General features: G+C 41.8%; 1 pseudogene; it reads left to right on the top strand.

Moving 5' to 3' along the window:
- The first annotated feature begins 1710 nt into the window (after positions 1-1710).
- On the top strand, positions 1711-1824 carry LOC132214023 (U6 spliceosomal RNA; annotated as a pseudogene).
- The last annotated feature ends 17997 nt before the right edge of the window (positions 1825-19821 follow it).

The raw sequence follows: 19821 nt of genomic DNA on the forward strand, positions 1-19821 counted from the left end.
GATGCATTGCACTCCACGTGGTCAACACCTGTCAGCAGCTTATACACTATACTATAGGCAGGGTACACTGTGGTCGCAGCCAACTAGCCTGAGCATCGACTTAGTACATGCATGGGCCAACAGCCATCAAGAATCAACTGCCAAAGGAAGGTTCACATAACACACACGGGACATCCCTGGAGCACTCAACACAGATGATCAAGAAGAAATTGCCACTGGGTTCCACAGGACTCCTAGTACACGAAGCCACACTACCAAGACCTGGATTTTAATACAAAGAAACAAACACACACAGGCAGCCAAAATGCAAAGAAACATGCCCCAAATTTAAGAACAGGGGACACATCCAGAAAAAATGCTAAACAGTGAGGCAAGCAATATTCCAGATACTGAATGTATGTGTATATATATAGAAAATGGTTGTAAGGATGTTAACTGAAGTTAGGTGAAGAATGGATGAAATCAGTAAGAACTTGAAAACTGATAGTAGGCATGAAAAAGTATATTTAAGCCATATAAAAGATTCAGTCAGAAATAAAGAGTAAAATCTTAGAAATGAAGAATACACTAGAGAAAATAAATAATTTGATTAAGGAGAGAATCAAATTAGTGATTTGGACGACAAGGTCAAAGAAGACAAAACAGCAAAAAGAAAAAAGAACTTTTAAAAATGAGGACTCTTTAGGGGACTTTTGGGACAACATGAAACATTAACAACATCCACATTACAGGAGTACAAGGAGAAAAGAAAGATTAAGGGACTACACCATATTAAAAGAAATAATGACCGAACAGTTCCTTAACCTGGTGAAGGAAGAGACACACAAGTCCAGGAAGCACAGAGTCCCAGACAAGATGAACCCAAAAAGGCTTGACACCAGGACACATCATCATGAAAATGACAAAGATTAAAGACAGGACATCTTAAAAGCAACAAAAGAAAGACGGTCAGTTACCTACAAGGGAGCTCCCATAAGATTGTCAGCTTAGTTCTCTACAGAAACATACCAGGCCAGTAGGGATTGGCACAAACTATTCAAAATAATGACAAGCTAGGACCTTCAACCAAGACTACTTTACCCAGCAAGGCTGTCATTTAAAATTGATGGAGACATAAAGAGCTTCCTAGACAAGAAACAGCAAAAGAAGTGTGTTACCACCAAACCATTAGTATAAGAACTATCAAGAAGGAATAAAAGGAAAACAGAGTTAAAAGAATAAAACATATCTACGAATAATCACTTTAAATGTAAGTGGCTTGACTGCTGCAATTAAAAGACATGGTAGCTGAATCGATAAGAAATCAAGAACCATATATATGCAGTCAACAAGAGACCTGTCTCAGAATGAAAGACATATAGACAAAAAGCAAGGGGATGGCAAAAGGTATTTCATGCAAATACAAATGAAAAATAAGCCGGGGAGGTAAACCTAGAGATGACAAAACAGACTTTAAAACAAAGGCTATATTGAGCAATAAGAATGGACACCACAGAATGATAAAGAGAGCAATCCAACAAGAGGATATAACCCTTGCAAACATGTATTTCCTCAACATAAGAGCAAGTAAATGTGTAAATCAAATCCTGATGTACATAAATGCAGAGTTCAACAATAATACGGACGTAGTAGGGGATTTTAACATCCCATTGGAATCAATGGCTGGATCTTCCGCACAGAAAATCAAGAAGCAAAGAGTGGCCTGGTGCTGGACTCTGCAGCAGCAGCAGGAGCACATACACTAAAGCTGGAATGATACAGATGAGATTAGGCTGGCCCCTGCGCAAGGGTGACACTCAAATCAGTGAAGTGTTCCCTTCCCCCTAGAGTGGGACATGCTCTCCTGGCTCCCCTAGGCTCCCCTGGCTCCCCTGGGCTGGGGCCCCTGTGGGTGGGGGTGGAGGGAGAAGGGCGGGGGCTGGGGGGGGAGGGAGACGGGCGGGGGCTGGGGGGGGAGGGAGAGGTGGGGGGGAGACTTGGGCCCTGACCTCCTCCTGGGATGGGGTCCCTGCGGGTGGGGGCGGAGGGAGAGGTGCGGAGGCTGGGGGGGGAGGGAGACGGGTGGGGGCTGGGGGGGGAGGGAGAGGTGGGGGGGAGACTTGGGCACCTTCTCACCCTTGTGCAGGGAGGCCTCACACCTAGTCTTTAAATTAAAAAAAAACAAGATGAGTGGCCTGAAATAACACAATAGATCAGAAAGATTACACACCATGATGAAGTGGGATTTATTCCAGGGATGCAAGCTTTGTACAGTATCTACACATAAAAAAGATGATACATCGTAAACAAAATAAATAAAAATCACATGGTGATAATAATAGATGCAGAAAGAGCATCAAAACACAACACCTATTCATTATAAGAACTCTCAGCGAAATGTGAATAGAGGGAATTCACCTGAACATAATAAACATTATGAAGAAGAAAGAAAGAAAGAAAGAAAGAAAGAAAGAAAGAAAGAAAGAAAGAAAGAAAGAAAGAAAGAAAGAAAGGAAAAAAGAAAGAAAAAGAAAGAAGAAAGTGAAAGAAAGGAAGGAAGACAGGCAGAAGTTGAAGAAGATACAAATAAATAAAAGCATATATGGTGTTCAAAGATAGGAAGAATTAACAACATTCAAATGTCCAGTGACGTATTTCAGAGAGCTACAACAAATATCACAAAAATTTATATGGAAGTACAAAAAAAAAAAAAAACAACAAAAAAAACCCGACACACACACACACACACACACACACACACACACACACACACCAAAATAAAACCAAACCAATAGCCAGAGTAATCTTGAGAAAGAAGAACAAAGTGGGAGGAATCATGCTACCTGATTACAAAGTATACTACGAGGCCATAGTAATAAATATGGTATGGTACCGGCATAAAACAGACATAAAGATCTGTGGAACAGAATAAATAGTCCAGAAATAAACCCATACATTTATGGTCAATTAATATTTGACAGGAGTTACAAGAATATACAATGTGGTAAAGATAGTCCACTCAATAAATGCTATTGGGAAAATTGGACATATAAGTAGAAAAATCAATGAATGCAGAGTACCTTCTTACACCATATTGAAGAATAAACACAGAATGCATTAAAGACTTGAAAGTGGGATTTGAAACTGTGAAAATTCTAGAAGAAAATAAAGGCAATAAATTTTCATAGAAATATTTTTTATTCTGATGTATCTATTTGGGCAAGAGAAGCAAAAGAAAAACTAAACAAATGGGACTACATCCATCTAGAAAGTTGTTGCACAGCAAAGGAAACCATCAACAAAATGAAAAGACAACCCACTGAATGGGAGAACATATTTGCCAATGATACATCTGATAAGGGTTTAATATCCAAAATTTATGAAGAACTTAAGAAACTCAACATCATAAAAAAATTAAACAATCCAATTTAAAAATGAGCAAAGAACCTAAACAGACATTTCTCCAGCGAGGATCTGCAGATGATTATTACACAAATAAAAAGATGCTGAGCATCACTAATCATTACAGAAATGGAAATGAAAATCACAGTGAGGTATCACCTCACCTCTGTCAGAATGGCTATCATCAATAAATCAATAAACATCAAGTGCTGGTGAATATGTGGAGAAAAGGGAACTCTCGTGTACTCTTGGTGGAAATGCATATTGGTGCAACCACTGTGGAAAGCAGTATGAAGTTCCCTCAAAAATTAAAAATAGAACTGCTTTATGACCTAACATTTCCACTTCTGAGAATATCTCTGCAGAAACCTGAAACACTGATCGGAAAGGATATATGCAATGCTATGTTCACTGCAGCATTACTTACAATAGCCAAGATTTCACAGCAGCCCAAGTGCCCAGCAGCAGATAAGTGGAGAAAAAGCTGCGGTACATTAACACAATGGAATACTACTCACCCACACACACAAAAAGGAAATGAAGAAAATCTTACCTTTTGCAACAGCATGGATGGAGCCGGTGAGTATTATGATAAGTGAAGTGAAGTAAGCCAGTCAGAAACACAAGTTCCTTATGGTTTCACTGATATGTGGAATCTAATGAACAAAATAAACTACAATCAAAATAGAAACAGGCTCATAGATACAGAAAACTGACTGAATACTGTCAGAGGGGAGGAGGTTGGGGGACTAGGGGAAAAGTGAAGGGATTAAGCAAAGAAAAGACTTATAGACACAGACAGTGGTTTGGTGATTATCACAGAGAGAGGGGTGTGTGTAGAAGAGGGTCTAGAAAGGATAAACTGTGATGGAAGGAGACCTGACATGGGGTAAGAGGGGAGGGCGGTGAGATACATAATTCAACATACAGGTGATGTATTACAGAACTGTATACCTGAAAGCTACATGATTTCATTACCAATCTCACCCCAATATATTCAATTTAGAAAAATAGGCCATTGTGGCACATGTTACAACTTGGATGGACCCTGAAGACATGATGCTCAATGAAATAAGCCAGTCACAAAAGGACAAATAGTGTGTGATCCCACTCACATGAAGTCCCTAGAGCCATCAGAGTCATAGAGGTAAGATGGAGGGTACCCGTAATGGGGGAGTGGATGCAGAGTTGTTGTTTAGTGGGGACAGAGCTTCAGTTGGAGAAGAGGAGAGCAGTGATGGAACTGATGGTGGTGAGGGGAGCACAACAATATGATTGTTAAGTTGTGTTGAGGACCACTTAACACCACTGGACTGTGCTCTGAAAAATACTTAAAATGGTAAATTTCATTGTGTATATATTACTGTGGTAATAATATACCCCCCCCCCCAAAAAAATAGAAGGCACTGTCCTGGGTGTGGGAGAATCGGGTAGAGCTGTTTTCTATGGGCCCTACATGGGTGGTTGGGTCACTGTCAATATCCTGGTTGTGAGATTTTTATAAGATATTATTGAGGGAAACCGGGTCAGATTACATGGGCTACCTCTGCGTTATCTCTTATAAATAATGGAATCTACAATTATATTTTTAAAAGGTTAAAAAATAAAACAGGCGACAACCAGATTTGGTTGTCTTGCCCCAGGGAATCTGGTCCAGCAGGTCCAGTTGTGGTCAGGGCTGAGTATAAAGAATTGCCCACAGGAACTGGTGGTCAGTGGGATTGAGGGCCACCATCCAGGCCAGTCACCTACACGGCTAAGTTCTCATCCCATCATGAAGCTTCCACACCTTTTAATACAGCTGCTGTGTCTCAGCCACCTCTAATGCGATCACTCGGGGGAACAGCTCCTTCACTGTACCACCTGGTTTCTTAAAGGAGCTTCAAACCTTTTAACCATCTAAAAAACACAACACAGGTAGTGCAATCCTCCCACAGTGACCCTCTGCTTCATTACACCACATCCACCAAGTGACAAGTCTGGGCCTTTTGTGCCATTCCAGGAACGCTGGTCCAGGGTCTCCTCGACAGAGCAGATTCACTTCTCGGTGTCTTGGTTGGGACCTGGGTACAGGGCCCAGGAGTGATGCTACCAAAGGACAAGGATGAAGGAAGGCAGCATTGTCGTTGGAAGCACGTGCCTTTTAATCATCTACAGATCTCAACTGTCGAAAAGATACCTATGCTCTGTTAAAGGTCAGGAAAGAAAAATAATTTTTCTCTTTGTACTCGACAGAGTGGTGCTCAAAATTAACTAAAAATAATACCCTGTCTTCATATGCGCTGTCCTTCCATAGATGGCTCCAATATTCCTGTCAACTTGAATGTGAGATAGAAGAATTAATGCTGGTGGATGAAATCAACACATCCCTATTTAAAGGGGTGAAACGTAGGTGAGAGACGGAGTGTCAGTCGTTAAAGGTTTGGTACTTTACTCTGTGGTCAATTAGGGAGTTTGTAATTGTCCATCCAAACCTGTACCATTAGGGTAATAATGTAGGGCTGTCATGAAGGCCTTTTCAGTGTCTATACCCCATAAAATCTTGCTCTTTTTGGTCCATGATGTGGGCCAGGGAGCCACCAAAGCTCATCCCCTCCACACAGTGACTCAGGGCTCCAGGGCTCCCCTGGCTTGTGGATTTAGCTGGCAATGAGCACAGCCCAATGGTGTGGAGGTGGGACAGACGAGTGGTGTCAGGATGGCCTGGGAGCAGCCACTCATGGCTATCCTTGCCTCTAGCCAAAGCTGATTCACATGGTGAGAGAGGCTCAGAAATGCAGAACAGCACAAACTCCTTGCTACTTGGAACACTCACCCTCTTGTTCCTTTACCTGTGCAGAGAGCCAACTCAGTCATCCTTCAGGAAGAACATCCAGAAATAATAATAAAATAAAAGTACCTCATGCCAATCCACATAGCACTTCAAAGTACTAAGAGTAAAAAAAAACTCACTGTCCATGCATTTCTACAGAAAGGCTACTTTCTGTCCAGACCCATATTCGTGCTCTTTTTTCTTTTTCTCCAAAGAAAACACATCATTCTGGAGCCACCGAGATGGAGCAGAGCAATGGCCAGCTGTCCACCCAATGATGACAACCGTGGTCTCAGAGAGAATACTATCTGTGGACTCCAGAGAGAGCAGCAGTGGGCTGAGTGGGGAGAGAAGTGAGAATGTGACCAGTGACCAGCACGGTGGTGAGCTGATTGGTCTTGAAGGCAGTGAGTCTTAGCACTGCTCTGTGAGCAAGATGGGAATGACTCAGAGAGGACTGGACCAGGGGACTGTTGGAGCCAGAGTGACAGCTGCCCTGGACCCTTCCCCCTTCTCTCCTGGCCGGGCTCTAACACCATGGCCTGAGCATAAGCCCCTTAAATGCTGAGGGAAAACCCATCGCTGGTGAGGACCTGGGAAAATGGGGCCCTGGACTCCAAAGTATTGGGGTGACTCCTAATTATTTTTCTTCTTTTTCTCTTGCCAGTTTTCCCTGAAAACCATCCTGTTATATGAAGCTTCCACACAGCTCATGGGTGGAGAGGAGTGTAAGGTTCTGAGAGAACCAAAGCTTCTAGCAGAAGGACCAGTAAGTTGGCTGAAATCCAGTTAGAGAGGTGCTATGGGTGAGCTGGACCCGCACACAGCACACCCTGGAGGCCAGCATAGGCTCTGCGCATGTTGATGCTGAGGTCACCCCCAGAGCTGCTGAGACACAAGTGTCTCTGAACTTCATATGCTCCACAGCCTTACACAGGGGGCTCTCACCTCTGACACTCCATGGTGGGAAGACAGACTGTGGAGCCCCGTCCAGCAGGGGCAGCACATCCATCACCAGCCTCATGTGAAGTCTGGAAGGAGAAAGGATCTGCATGTGAACAGGCACAGGGGTCAAGTGCAAGAGGTCAGGGCAGTAGAGCCCCAGCCTGCAGACCCACCATACCCTGCACTTTAGTTCCAAGTACAAGCTCTTTTTTTGCAATAGTAACTATTGTAGGTTTGACTTTGAAGAAAAAATAACCCAAATTACATTAGAGATTTTAATTTTGGTTTGTCACATCTTCAATAGATGTTAGCTGAACCCATTGTGGTAATCTTTTCACCGTGTAGGTAAATCAAACCATCGTTCTGTCTGCCTTAAACTTATACAGTGGTGTATATTGATTATTTCTCAATAAAGCTGGGAAAAATAAACAGTGCCTTAATCAATGGGAAAAAAGTGGTTATAGATGCAGTGGAATGAATACCCCATAACTAAGAGAAAACAAATCAGGATACACACATAACAAATAGTATCATCTTGCCCTGGAGGCGTGCTCAGTGGTTGAGCCTTGATCTATGAACCAGGAGGTCATACATGGAGTCCCTGCCAGAGTACATGCCCTGGTTTAGGGCTCCATCCTTAGTAGGGGGCATGTAGGATGCAACTGATGAATGATTCGTTCTCATCATTCATGTTACTACCTCTCTCTCCCTCTCCTTTCCTGTCTGAAGCCAATACAACATATATTAATATAAATGAATTAATAGTATCGCCTCAAAAAGGTATCTGGATATATAAATGTATGAAGGACTAAAGGAAATACTTTGAAATGTTGACAGTGGTTAACCTTGGATAGTGGAAAGAAGTGATTTCTTTTACTTTATACTATTCTTTTGAAGTTTGTACTAATAATCCTATATTATTTTGATAATGAGAATAAATCTTCTATAAAACATTTAAGTAACTTTTTTTGGTGTAAAATGCATTTTGCATCCATGTTCAGTGACCATCCACTTATCTCTGAGAAGCTTAAAAAGTGCTTTGGGTTGTGAAATATCCTTTAAAATGCATTCTTGCACTCCTACAGCTCCTGAATGAGAACACTGGGCTTTGGAGATGCTGGGTCTGCTTGGAAAAACTAATGGGCAGGGGTTGGAGGCGCGGCAGGGGATGGGGCGGGTCAGCAACCCTGAAGAGAGGCTCCTAGGCAGGATGCCTCAGGGTCCACAGCTCAGGCTGTATTTGAAGAATTCCTCATTGGAAGGCTGATATCTACAGTAAAGTTTCAGATTTGATACATTTCAGACATGAGCCACAGTAATTTTTTTAAAAACGGTTTTTGCCATTCTTATTGCAATATATATATATATATATATATATATATATATATATATATATATATATATATATATATATATATGGCTAATGTGCTAAGGATTCCACCACCTGACCACTCACTATGAAGAGCACTGACCATCAGGGACAGACGTTCAATACTGGAGCTGCCGTGACCTGAACTGGCCATTTACAGAGGAAGGGCACTGCGCTCGAGAGTCCACAAGCAACACTCTGCTTTTCCCAAGTGGGACACAGGCCCCGCCACAAACCCATGGCACAAAGCCCACAGGCCAGCCCAGCACAGAAATGGTGGCTGTGGTCACCAGGTAATGATGTCACATAGTAATGCCAGGCTTCCTCTCCCTAGCGACTAGCCTCCTTGGAGTTTCTTCACCCACTTGCTTTATAGCCAGGTGCAAACATTTTACACTTTCACCAAATATCTTTGAAGTGTTTTTCATGTGCCTCATCTCATTTGATCCTCACTAAAGTCCTAGAATAGGTAGAGAGGAGACTCGGTAGAATCCTGTTTTCATTTCATTAGCCAGAAAATGGAGATTTGGAATGTTTTAAAAATTGACCCAACTGAAAATAAGCAAGAAATGGTAGAACCTGGACGTGACTTCAGGTTTTCTCACTGCACAGAATAGAGTCAAACAGTGCTATAGTTAAATATTTCTCCCTTTGTTATCCCTGCATGATCCACAATAATAATCTGCTTTCATATTGGTATTTACTGCTGTTTTGCTGTCAATATCCTGAAAAAAAAAATTGGGGCACTTCACTAGGCTGGAAAAAGTTTAGCTAAATCAGAAAGTTTTGAGATATATATATATATATATATATATATATATATATATATATATATATATATATATATATCTCACTGGCACCAGTTGCATGTGTTTCCAGGTGTCATTGTTGATTGTGAATTTGGTATACACTTCTATTGTTGAGAAAGGGCAAAGAGTGATCTTACAATATTTCTTCTAATTAATCTCCTTTCAATGTGCATGAATTCATGCACCGGGACTCTAGTAATTAAATAATACTATCAAGACTCCTAAGAGAAACATATGTATACAGAAAAGATTTTTAAAGGATTCAGATCTCCTAAGTCACAGCTCTATGTTGCTAACCTCAAGTGGGTCTACAGAGGCTGACAGGAAAAATAGAATGAGCACTTGCCCTGGGTTCTCATTTGATCTCTGCTATTAATAGGTTGTGGTCTTGGGGGTTTCATTTACCCTTTCTGGGTCTCCTAGCTACATCTATAGGATGAGGGTCAAATTAGACCTCTAAAATAAGTTTTCTACAAACGCTTCAAAAAATAATTGTAGGTTCAGATTTCTACAATCTTCCTAAATAATTCAGCAATAATAAACTTTTCCTTGGTTTAAACTTTGCGGTACAAAACTTCACAAAAATGTAAACACAGTTTTATACTACTACTCATTTCAAAAATATACAATCTCTATAAAACTTATCCTATAACCTATAACATTTTGGTAGATACTATGAAACATTTCTTAGTAAATGTCCTATAACCCAAACTAGTAAATTTAGCAATATTTTTTAAAAACAGAATTGCATATTCTTTGTATTGGTGTGAATAGGCTCAGAAAATGCAGATGTGTTGAGTACTATATTTCACTTTTATTAAAATTCAACAAGTAACTTCCCAGGTATGGAAAACTTCAGCTGAAGCCACTTTTTGGGGTGTAAAAATCAACTCTTGTAAACATCAAATTAAAAGGTGGCTGTATCTTCTGCCTTAAAAGTTAAAAAACGCAAGAGTTGTTATTCAACTCACTCAAATGGTTTGTGAAGCTGAAATACTTCCATGTAGGGTCTGCCCCATCCTGACATTAGCTTAGTGCACGGACTGAGAGCCACATGTCACCTATTCCGCCCAGTGAGGAAGGGAGCTGTGTGTGAATCATTCCTGCCACTAAGTCCCTTGGACAGCCAGCCGCTAGGCAGCAAGGATGCCAGCCTCAGCTCACAGGTGGGAGAAGAGCTGCCATCTCTCTCAGAACACTTCCAAACTCAGCCTGAGGACAGGCCCTACCAGCCAAGACCAAGTCAGGTCACTGCTGGGCTCTAAGTAAAGACTGACGATTGTCTCAACCTCTTATTTCTTCTGAGACCAAACCAACCAACCTCCCCACCAAACCAACCAACCAACCACAATTTATCAGCCTTACACTGAAGCCACTGCTGAATAAACACCAAGTTGTTAATGAGCTCATGATTTGACTTCCCTCCAAGACACATATTCCCAGGCCTGGAATAAGCTCTGCCCCTTCCCATTCCCTTCCCTCAGCTCACCTCTCCACCCTCCCCCGCTCACAACCCCCCCACCCCACCACACACACACACACACAAACACACACACACACACACACACATACACCATATTTGACCAGGTACTTAATTTTATGGGGACTACAGATCTGTCTTGTCCCCTGGCTTGAGTCATAAGCCCTGGAGAAGCAGGACCCCTCACTGCCTGGCTTAATAGACAGGGGGCCCTGCTGGGGTCTGGCTGGAACTGTGTCCCCAGCTGCCTCCTGTCAGCTCAGCAGCCACCACTCCTCCAGGTCCAGGGAGCACATGCAACCTGACCCAGAAGGACAGGGGACCAGCTCAGCTCAGGGAAGGAGCCCACAAGGGGGCTCTTGGTCTCTCACTGGGGCTCTTGGTCCCAGGTGGCGACCTGATGGAGCCTCTCCACTCTCCTGCTTTCTCCCAGGACCCTGGGGCTCTCCAAGTCCCACCCTTCGGGAAAGTCACACCTTGGCTGCCCCCACAGAGCAAGGCCCAGGGAAACCCCAATCCTCCAAGCGTTTTAAATACCTGACAAGCCCAAGTTCACCCTTGGAATGAGCCCTTCCCACCCACAACAGCCACTACCACATGGGACACTCCAAGTCCCAGCACCTGGGAGGTGCCAGATAGGCTGGAACCTGCACACAGTTGCGTGGAGGCGGGGCGGCGGGGGGAGTGGAGGCGGGGTGTCGTCTAGGCTTTTAGGCGGGAGGCGCTGGGCAGGCGAGCAGGAGGGCACTCACCTTGGTGACATTGAGGAAGGGGGTCTGGCCCAGCGCTGCCCCTCACCAGCTTCTGCTCCAGCTCCTCCCTCAGATGAGCAAGTGGATCCAGCCCACATGCCAGAGAGGAGCGCCTGCAGGATGGTGGCCTGGACTCCAGGCAGATGCACTTGGTCTGGCAGCGGGGGCGGCTCCACACCAGCTGGGCTCGGCCTCCAACGGCTCCTCCGCCCGCGGGACCCTGGCGGACTTGGACGAGGCAGCAGCGCGAGCCAGGAAGCCCAGCGGGTCCTGTGACTCGCGGTCCCCAGGCTTGTCCCCCTCACCCAGGTGAGAGCCTGTGGCCAGATCTGCCAGGCGTGTTTGCTGCTGCTCCGCCACCTGGTGGCGCCTCTGAGCAGTACCAAGAGGCCACCCTGGGCTCCTTGCTGCCATCCTGCTGTGCTCTGGAGTGTGGGTTAGTTCCTCCACCCAGCATTGCCTACTGACAGTCTGTCCCTGCAGAATAACTTCAACACAGGACACTTCTGCATTCTGACCAAGTCACTGTCGAGGGCCAGAATTTTTCGTTAGGTCACTGGTTTGCTCATCATCATGTAGAATATCTGAGCTTTTAATTTTTGACTTATTTTGTTAAATATTTTATATTAAAGAAGGAAATGATTTTTATAGATGTTATAAAGGAGGGTATGTCATTATATTATCTGCATACCAGGTGTCAGGATGTTATACTCAGTGGGTGAAATCTGGACTATTGCCTGTTTATATATGTCCCATGAGATAAGAATCATTTTTATTCACTTTTTAAATGTTAGGAAACAATGAAAAGAATATTTTTGATACATAAACATAATATGAAATTAACATTTTGGTGTCCATAATTACTGTTTGGTGTCCATAATTCCTGTTTCACTGGGAGCAGACATGTACATTCATTTACACATTGTCTTTGGCTACTTGCATGTTACAATGGCAGAGTTGAGTAGCTATGACCAAGATGGTATTGTCTACAGAGCCCAAACCATTTACTACCAAACCCTTTACACAGGAAGTTTGCGGACCCTTGTCCTACACAGAGTAGATGAAGGCCATGTGCATTATTATTTGCACTGTATTTGGATTTCAAATGATTTTAAATGTGGCCTATTGCACATTTTAAAATCAACAACACATGCCTAGCTAGTGTTGCTCAGGGATTGAGCATCAACCAATGAACTAGGAAGTCACGGTCTGCTCTGAAACCTAGTCATATGCCTGGGTTGCAGGCTCAATCTCCAGTGTGAGGTGTGCAGGAGGCAGTCAATTAATGATTCTCTCTCATTATTGATGTTTCTCTCTCTCTATCTGCCTTCCTCTCTGAAGAAAAAAATATATATTTTTTTAAAATAATAATAAATAAAATCAACAAAATATGGTAAATATTCACTAGAAAAGGAATACATACATAGTTCTGAAATACTCATATGAATAAATATTACAGGGCAGTTAAAACCAATAAAGAACTATTTGTCTCAAAGTAGATAGATTTTAAAATTTATGATAATTTAAACAAAAGTTCCAGAATGTTACATAAAATATACCTGTATATTTATCCAGAAAGATGAACTAATACTACATATGGTTGATTGATATATATTTATAATAATAAGAGCTAATTAGAGCAAACATCCTTCCGGAAGACCTTCCAGACAAAGCCAGGGCTGCAAGGGATGCCCGGGTCCAGGGCTCCTGATGGTGGTTGGGTGGGGAAAGCTGGTGCTGGCAGCTGGGGGAAGGAAGGCCTACTCGTGCATGAATTTCATGTGTCGGGCCTCTAGTATATGTAACAAATGATTAAAGACCTAAATTAGAAAAATGATTAGAAAATTTATAATGTAAATATTATGAGAGAAATTGGACTGAAAATGATATAGACTATTACTGTATTGTATTATTTCTTTATTATTGTATTATGTTTTTTATTTTTCTTTCAATCCTCACCTGATGATAATTTTATTGATTTAAGAGTGAGAGAAAGAGAAAGAGGGTCAGAGGGAGAGAGAGAAACATCTATGTGAGAGAGAATCATTGAATGCTGCCTTCTGTATGTACCATGACTGGGGATTGAACCAGCAACCTAGGTATGTGCCCTGACTGGGAATCGAACCTGAAACTTTTTGGTGTATGGGACGATGCTCCAACCAACTGAGCTACCCAGCCCTAGTGTTTCCTTATTTCTTAAAAAATGAAAATATAAAGAAAAAGGGCAAGATATGATCACTGTTTATTGTACGCTGTTTATTCTACATCTATTAAATGTTTTCTGTACCATAAATATAACTTATCATAAAAAAGGAAGGCAACATTGCTATGAAAGTATTTATTTTTATTTGTTGACAAGAGCAATGTGAATGGTGTAAGTGCAGATCAAATCTGCACATACCACCAAAAAATAAATAAAATTGATGTTAACCATTGGGTTCTGATGACTTATCAGAGAATCACTAATTTGTTAAGGGCCCTTAGAATACACTTGGCTTAATTGACATCAGCTGGGACCCAGGGCAAGGTCAGAGCCATGCCCTGAGGGCGGGACCAGTCAAAAGATTGGATGTCACTCAGTCTGGCTCTCCTGCCCAGTGTTAAGGGGATGGATCTCATGATCTCTCAGGCCCACCCAGATGTGATGTAACCTCCTGTAATTCGAGTATACAATAATCAGCTTTCAGAGCTGGCTCTCTCTGTGCCTGTCCCTCCAGAGGGCAGACTCTCTCTGTCTGTCCCTGGAGTCAGAGGGCAGACACCACACCCAGCCCAAGCTTTTAATCTATTTTATGTCTGTCTTTCATTATTCTTTAAACCCGAAAGAGCCTCCTAACTTGCTCAAACCGGTTCAAGTCTCCCCCTCCCTGCGGGATGTGGAGAAGAGACCACAGCCCCAGCGCACGCCCCATAGTCATTTATGACTAACTTATCCTAAAAGAAAAATAAATGACAGCTAATAGCTTTTATTGAAACACAATAGATGTATTAGTTCTTCTAATGCAACAGGGAACTGTTCCAAGGCCAATGTGAGACATTGAAACCAAACAAAAACTGAGCTTCCTTATAAAAACTTTATTGTTCCCAATAATTACAGATGACAAGATAGTTGCTGCTCATTACTTACATATGGCTCAATAAATTCCAGTAACTAGCTATGGGATTACCTTTCCAGTGCTTGATAATTTACCTTATTTGTTTCAGGGAATTTGAGGTTTGGCCATTCTGCCTTGTTTCACAAAGTACATTGGAACCCATTTTATTGCCCTTTTCCCATTTCTTCTGCTAAGCTTAGAATGAGCCCTAAAGACCAAAGTAACATCCTGGATATTTGGTTAACATTCCCCAAAGGGGTGTGCTTTAGGGATAAATCTCCAATAAAATATGTTTCAAGGCTATTTCAAGGATGAACCAACTTCTAGGATCTCTTCACATTTCGCCATTCTTGGAAAAAGATATCCTTGATGCCTGAAACTGATCATTTCCCAACTGTACTAATTCTAGGAATAACCATACGAAGCCTTATCTGCAAATAGTAATATTGTTGGACTTGGAAGATAACAAGGTCCCTCTGTTTAAAGTCTTCCCTTTGTCCCAATCAAAAGAGTGACTCTATTCTTAGTGTTTTTCAAAATATTTACTGTCCCCTGCAATTCATTTGCCCTGTGTGCTATCTTTTAGCCACGCCAGTTATTAAACTTCCAGATATTTATATAATCTACCAGACGACACTTATGGTTTATGAACATTCTGAAGTTATAAGAAAAAATACTTGCTCATACTTGCTAATACACCTTAGTTCCCAATATTTCAGAAGCGATATTCTAAAAGACCACAAGATGGGGGTATTCCTGCATACAAGCAAATTCTCAAAGCAGTGCACTGAGCTCCCAAGTGTCAAGTTCTGCTTTGTTGGTTTTTTTGTTTTTTGTTTGTTTGTTTGTTTGTTTGTTTTTCTCAAATTTCTTTATTCATTAAGTTATTGCCTATGTGTCCTTATCCCCACATTACCCTCCTCACTCATGCCCTCACCAGCCTGTTGTCTGTGTCCTTTGGTTAGGCCTATATGCATGCAAATAAGTCCTTTGGTTGATCTCTCCCTCTTACCCCCACCCTCCCCTACCTTCCCTTTGGGGTTTGATGGTCTGATAGATGTTTCTCTGTCTCTGGATGTGTTTTTGTTCACCAGTTTATGTTGTTCATTATATGTACCACAGTCCCTGGAGGTCTAGTGGTTAGGATTCGGCGCTCTCACGTTCTGCTTTGACCAATAAGGTAGTCATTACCCACATGAGGCTAATTTACAATGAAGTAAAAGGAGAAATCACGCTTCTAAGTCGCACTAACCACTTATCAAGAGCACAATAGCCATATGCGGCTACTGGCTACTCTACTGAAAAGTGCAAAATAAAACATTTCTATTCTCAAAAGATTTTCTAGTGATTTTAACATTAGTTTTCTTTAATTTAAAAAACAGGAAAAGTTTTAGAAAGTGCTGATTCTTTTTATTATTCATAACACTGAGCAAGTGGGAAAAACTTAAATGTCCAGTGATAGAATTTTGGTTATCTGAATTGTGATTTAAACCTATGCTGGAATATTACACAGCCATTAAAATAGTACTCTCTTAGAATGAGTGGGAAGGTTTATGGTATAATTTGAAGAACAAGAGGAAGCAATAAGTATGTGTACATATATTTTTATAAATATATGTGCATACACATTTGAATATATAATTCCAAATTTGGCAACTTTATACTGTGCATACATATACATACCTATATAAAAAGAAAAAAAACCACAAAGAAACAAAGGGAAAGATCATACTATTATCTAACTGTGGGATGTGAAATTACGGAGAATTTTATGTTCTTCTTTCAACATGCCTTTATTTTTTATCTTTTTCCAGTAACAGGGAGAAAAAAAAATCAACGAAGGAAGAAACTATAAAAAGAATGTGGAATTTTTTGAACTTTTGCAAAGGCAAAATGAGTTTCAGAAGATTCAGCAATTTACTTTAAAAAAAAAAACACAACTAAAGATTTTTTTTAAAGAATTTGTTTTATTAAGTTTTTTTTTATTTCTACAGAGAGGAAAGGAGAGGGATAGAGCATTAGAAACATCCATGTGAGAGAAACATCGAACAGCTGCCTCCTGCACACCCCTCACTGAGGAGGTGCCCACAACCAAGGTACTTGCCCTTGACTGGAATTGAACCTGGGACCCTTGAGTCTGCAGGCTGATGCTCTATCCACTGAGCCAAACTGGTACCGCCTAAAGATTTTTTTTATTTATATAAAGTTTTGTATATTCACTGAAGCCGTCTGCATAATTCTTGCCACCAAGGCAGGTGTCAAGGCAAGTGTCATTCGTAGGATGCTCCCATGTCTACAGAGCAGCTGAGTGGTCTCTGGATTCTCTCTGTAGCTGCACCTGTCTAAACATTGAGCCCAGGGTGACATTCATTCATTTATCCGGAAGCAGATCTGTAAACATTTTCTATGGTCGAATTGTTCTGAATGAGGGTCTCCTTTGTGTCCCTATTGCTGCCCTTACCCGTAAAAATTCTTTCCCCACTGGTGCTTTTGGAAATTGGTTGAAATTCATGAAGACACCAGCATGTGTTTTAGGAACAGAAACTCATACTTTCCATCAGGGAGGACAAGGAAAACCTGGACACAGGAGGCAGCTTGCTATGGGGGAACTGACTTGGCTGGATTTGGAGCCCCACCAATTCTGGCCTCCTGTCTTCAGTTCTCTGACTTCAGTTCTCTGCTTTCTAAAATGGGAGGCACATGGGGACCATTGTGGGATTAGAACAATACATGTAAAGTGCCTGAATTATGGAAGAAAATTAGGTTTCTTTTAGTTCTTATTATGCAGATGTTTATTTAACAAAAAATAATCCATTTTTCCCTTTTATCAACCATTTTGAGCACTGTGAGATTTTACACTGTCTGGCCAGGTGTCAGGCTGTGTTTAACATTTGTGTACCTGGAGGTGACAGAGTCTCCAACTACCTCTGAAGTCTCAGCTTTTGTTTTTTCCTGTGGCCTTCAGATCACCCTAAGAATTCCTTCTCAGATAGGGTTTGCTTCATGCAGTGCGATTAGTTGGCATGCACTCATAGTTCAGAGGGCTGGAGAGTGTCACACCCAAGGGCAATGGTAAGATTTCTGGGAGGAGGTGGGGAAGGCATGGTTTTCTTTACTAAAATGAGAGGAGAGATTGTGAAAGGTGAGATGGAAAAAAAAATAATCACAGATGACTCCTCAGGCAGATCAAATTTGAAAAGAGCACCTAGAAGAAACAGAATTTAGAAATTAATTTCTCAAATACTTTGTAAACACTTACATACTCTTGAAAAGTCTTCATGTGCCCTGTTTTCCAGTGTTCTCAAATTTTCCATCAGGGAAGGTCTGTATGGATAGGAAAGAGCAGCAAAGCCTTCTGAGCTCTGGTAACTGTGGGAACAAATGAAGAGATTGAGGGCAGGGAACTGCAGATGCCTCCTGCCCCATCCTCTGCAGCCAGGACTCTCAGGGGGGAGAGGGGGACACACAGACACTGGGGTTAGAATTGGAGGGCTGAGGACTGCTCCCCTGGGATGATCTGGGCAGACTGGGAGCCCCCAGGAGAACTGCTGCATGTCCTCACTCTCTGGGTGAGTAGAACTCCAGAGGGAAACCTGGAGTAGGACCCCACACATGGACCCAGGCTAGCTACTCCCTGAGAGACAATAGGAGATACAAAGACTCTGCCCCTGTTGCCAGAAAAACAAAATAGCTCCACCTCCCATCCCATATAACACCAATGGGAAAGGCACTGGGTTCATTTAAAGACAGGATTCAGTTCATGAGGTTGAACTCAGATATTAAATTGAGCTAAATATTTTCTTTTGCTCTTGTCCCCTCTATCCCCTGGTGGGGGACTCAATAGAAAATCCATTTAGAAATAAATAAATAAGCTATATATTTTCTGCACATTAAACATACTGAATATATTTGCAACTTTGTCCGTACTTCTCTTTATTCATTCAAAACTGTAACTATATCTGACATTTCTTCTTAAAGGTTCTTCTTCCTCGCTACAATGTGCAAAGGAAATTTCTTATTATAAAAACAGTGCTGTGGTTTCAGCTGTTGTGTTTCTGTGAAATCAGCTGAGCTTCTTTCACCAGATACTGAGCAGGGGACTTGTGAAAATAGCATAAAGGCTCTTGTGAGGGGAGAACCCTTGCTAGGATCTAGTGATCAAAGTAAATTCAGAATTTGTATATATTTCTTAAACAGAAACCTTCAAAAATCATTGCTGAATTCCCACTCAGCACTGGGGACTCTTTGGTCCTAGCACAGGCCTAGGCACCTTCTGAGAGGGAGATCCAGTACTGAAAAGGTCAGTTCCAGAAATGTCTGTAAAACATACATTTGGCAAATGAATGAAGAAAGAAGCAAAGAAACACTGATAGAGAAGATGTTCCACTCTGTCGACTTAAAGTTTGCTTTCCAAAGGAGGTTTGAAGGTTCCTACTGTTTTTTCAGCTTCTTTGGCTTTCTAAAAGGCAGGGCCTTTGAACTCTAATGGGAGAAAGAGAAGAAAGTGCTGGGCATTCAGAATCATGAGCAGTGGGAATATTGGGGAACCTCAGACCAGTCACTTCAACTCCCTGAACCAGTTTCAATATGCAAAATAACTAATATGTGATTTTTTAAAGAATATTTGTATCTATTAAATCCACTAGTGTGACATTGGTCAACAAGAACATACAGGTTTTAGGTGTGAGTTCTTTGTGACAGGATCTGTATATTGCACCTTGTGCCCAACTCAGGAAGCAACACCAGGCTGGTGAACAGAAGATGAGGTGTAAAGGTGCATCATGGGTAAACTGGTCACCAGAGGCCAAAGGACTGGCCTGCGAAGGACCAGGAACAGGAGCCACATCCTGGCGTGAACTTGGTCTGCAGTCAGAACCCTCTCCTCCCCAAGGCAGGTCATAAAGCAGCTACTGCATTTCTGAACAAGAAATTGAGACACGGGTTTTGACCAAAAAATTAAGATATTTTAAAAATTCATGAATCTATGTGGGATGTCCTAAAGAGGATTAAGATATCATATGGATGTACATGTTAATGAATCAGGCTTATTACAAATATACAATAAAGGAAATCAAAAAAGAGCTCTTTGCTCAGGAATTCATTCAGCAAGTGTGTGATGTCTACCTGGATCTCGGGGCGGGGCCTTCACAGGTCACCTTTCAGGTGCTGAGAGGGCCT

Source organism: Myotis daubentonii, chromosome 12, assembly GCF_963259705.1.
Source record: "Myotis daubentonii chromosome 12, mMyoDau2.1, whole genome shotgun sequence".
Taxonomy (NCBI): Eukaryota; Metazoa; Chordata; class Mammalia; order Chiroptera; family Vespertilionidae; genus Myotis; species Myotis daubentonii.